The following is a 3,377-nucleotide window of genomic DNA, read 5'->3' as shown; positions in this document are numbered from 1 at the left end:
AGTAAAACTTCGTAATACTCCCTAAATTGGTGGATTAACCACTATAAAATCGCAATTTTCTAGAGAAACGGAGACAACCAAAGTTCAAAACCTCTTTGACCTTCATCATATGTTATTGAAAGATGCAACTACGCATTAAAACAGTATTTTCATATTTTTGAATATTTTTCAAAATCTATGTGTTAACCCCCTACGAAAATATTGAATTTTTCGGTAAATGCTCTATATACTGAAGCATGTGATCTTTAGTGTTGTTTTAAAATTTCTAAACACGTTCTACATTTTTATTAATGTATATTAAACTCTGTTTCAGTATACATGGGCATCGTTTTAATTTTTTGTCAGTTAATTTAGTAAAACTTCATAATACTCACTAAATTGGTGGACTACTCACTAAATTGGTGGACTAACCACTATAAAATTGCTATTTTCTAAAGAAACGGAGACAACAAAAGTTCCAAACCTCTTTGCCATTCATCATATGTTAGTGAAGGATGCAACTATGCATTAAAACAAAATTTTATATTTTTGTATTTTTTTTTTCACAAAATCTATAAGTTAACCCCTACAAAAATATTGAACTTTTCTGGTAAATACTCTATATACTGAAGCCTATGATATTTAGTATTGTTTTCAAATTTATAAACACATTCTACATTTGTATTACTGTATATTAAACTCTCTTTCATGGTACGTGGGCATCGTTTTAATTTTTTGTCAATTAATTTAGTAAAACTTCATAATACTCCATAAATTGGTGGACTAACCACTATAAAATCGCAATTTTCTAGAGAAACGGAGACAACAAAAGTTCCAAACCTTCATCATATGTTAGTGAAAGATGAAAGTATGTATTAAAACGGTATTTTCATATTTTTGATTTTTTCTCAAAATCTATGTGTTAACTCCTACGGAAATATTGAATTTTTCGGTAAATGCTGTATATACTGAAGCCAATGATTTTTAGTGTTGTTTTAAAATTTCTAAACACATTCCACATTTGTATTAATATATATTAAACTCTCTTTCAATGTACATGGGCATCGTTTTAATTTTTTGTCAGTTAATTTAGTAAAACTTCATAATATTCACTAAATTGGTGGACTAACCACTAAAAAATCAATATTTTCTAGAGAAACGGAGAAAACAAAAGTTTCAAACCTCTTTGACAGTCATCATATGTTAGTGAAGGATGCAACTATGCATTAAAACAATATTTTTTATTTTTGAATTTTTCTCAAAATCTATGAGTTAACCCCTACGAAAATATTGATTTTTTCGGTAAATGCTCTATATACGGAAGCCTATGATCTTTAGTGTTGTTCTAAAATTTCTAAACACATTCTACATTTGTATTAATGTATATTAAACTCTCTTTCATGGTACATGGACATCGTTTTAATTTTTTGTCAGTTAATTTAGTAAAACTTCGTAATACTCCCTAAATTGGTGGATTAACCACTATAAAATCGCAATTTTCTAGAGAAACGGAGACAACCAAAGTTCCAAACCTCTTTGACCTTCATCATATGTTATTGAAAGATGCAACTATGCATTAAAACAGTATTTTCATATTTTTGAATATTTTTCAAAATCTATGTGTTAACCCCTACGAAAATATTGAATTTTTTCGGTAAATGCTCTATATACTGAAGCATGTGATTTTTAGTGTTGTTTTAAAATTTCTAAACACGTTCTACATTTTTATTAATGTATATTAAACTCTCTTTCGTGTACGTGGAAATCGTTTTAATTGTTTGTCAATTAAAGAGACTAAATTATAAGTGAATCTCTGAACACACACATAAGTAGGTTCAACCACTGCGTGTCACATCTACATAAGACTAAATTTTACCAGAATGTGGAAGACACAACCACTAGGATATGAATCCTGCAAAGTTATTTTCCATGTGGAATTACAGACGACTAAAATACCTTTTGAGGATGATAAACATAAACAGAGATCCTTGACTGATTTAATAGAACCCAGAATGACTATACCAATAGTCAATATGTGCCTTCACAATGGTAAGGCATTTCATTCTCAAAACCACCAGTACAACCCCATCTTCATCATCATGCAAGAAACATCAACAAGAACCATCAACAAGACTCAATTCTCTTGAGAAACACTAGTGAAGAAACATCAACAAGAACCATGTTGTTAAGTATCAACGTCACAAGCATTCCGGGGCAGTACAAGTAAGATCTATCAATTTCACATAACCAGCTCACGCACGCACATGGCGTCTAGCTCTACAGTTGTAGCCCATACTCCAATATCAACTTCAGTCTAGAACTGGAGCCTCACGCAAAAAGCAAAGATCTGTCTTTAAGACTAATCAGTGATATCGTCTTTCTTCTTCATCAGTTAGTATAGCTCTGCATAAACAATAACATCGCCTAAGGATCAAGTTACAGAGAGAGAGAGAGAGGGGTAGTTCTTTGGATTACAACTTACAAGGCACCATCTTCGAGAAGAACTTGCACGACCGGTTTAGGGGTTGCAAGACCGGTTCGATTCAAACATTATTACCGTTAGGAGAAATGCACGCGTTTTGTGGCGATCGAGACCAGACTCAAACCTTTGAGAAATATAGCCGTTGCGAAAGTCCCTAGCTTCTCTATAAATATTACAACACACCAACTCAAAAACACTTTAATCAGACAAGAAACCAAACCAAACTCAAAAACACTATAATCAGACAACAAAACCAAACCATTATCCCTCCTTTCTTCTCCGATTATATCGATGTTGTCCGAAGAAGACCGTTAATGTCAAAACCTCCAACCTCCAAACCTCCTTCCACTAAAACTCTCTCTCTTTTCAATCCCGTTTCTGTGCAATGGAGAAACCACCGGAAGAAACAGCCGGTGGCCCAGAGACCAAACCGGTTTCGAAATCGATCAAGGCTCGTTTCCTGAAGAAAGCCTCAAGATTCGGTGGTGGAGCTCCCGGTTTACATGGCCGCCGCTGCTGAAGAAGTAAGTCTCGAGATTCAGATCTGATTTTTTGTTTTAGCGAAAGTCATTGTCTGATTTCTAAGATCTGTGGTGAATCAGGTGTTAAGAAGCTTGCTGCCGGAGACAACAAGAAGTCGACGATCATTCCAGGCGCTTTTTTTTTTTTTTTTTTGCCGATTAGGAACTATGAAGCTTTTACCAATTTTTTTTTTCTTTTTAGAGTAATTTTGTATTATATATTTTGTATTATGTTATATATAAGAGAGAGAGAGAGAGAGAGAGTGTGGGGGGGGGGGAGAGAGATAGAGAGAGAGAGAGAGGGGAGAGAGGGTATAGAGAGAGAGGGGAGGAGAGAGGAGGAGAGGAGAGATTAGAGAGAGAGAGAGACGAGATTGGGGGGTTTTAGATCTTGA

At 34.1% G+C, this 3,377-nt stretch overlaps 1 long non-coding RNA gene across 1 annotated transcript; it reads right to left on the bottom strand.

Annotated features, from left to right (window-relative positions):
* Positions 1-1,948: 1,948 nt before the first annotated feature.
* LOC111205849 lies at positions 1,949-2,617 on the bottom strand. Its single transcript, XR_007323958.1, has 2 exons — positions 2,462-2,617; positions 1,949-2,382 (listed from the first exon to the last, which is right to left on the bottom strand). It is a non-coding gene; the product is annotated as an uncharacterized LOC111205849 (long non-coding RNA).
* Between the last annotated feature and the right edge of the window lie 760 nt (positions 2,618-3,377).

This window comes from Brassica napus, chromosome C5, assembly GCF_020379485.1.
Source record: "Brassica napus cultivar Da-Ae chromosome C5, Da-Ae, whole genome shotgun sequence".
NCBI lineage: Eukaryota > Viridiplantae > Streptophyta > Magnoliopsida > Brassicales > Brassicaceae > Brassica > Brassica napus.
The sequence above is the reverse complement of the archived record's forward strand: the minus strand, read 5'-3'. Positions and strand labels throughout refer to the sequence as shown.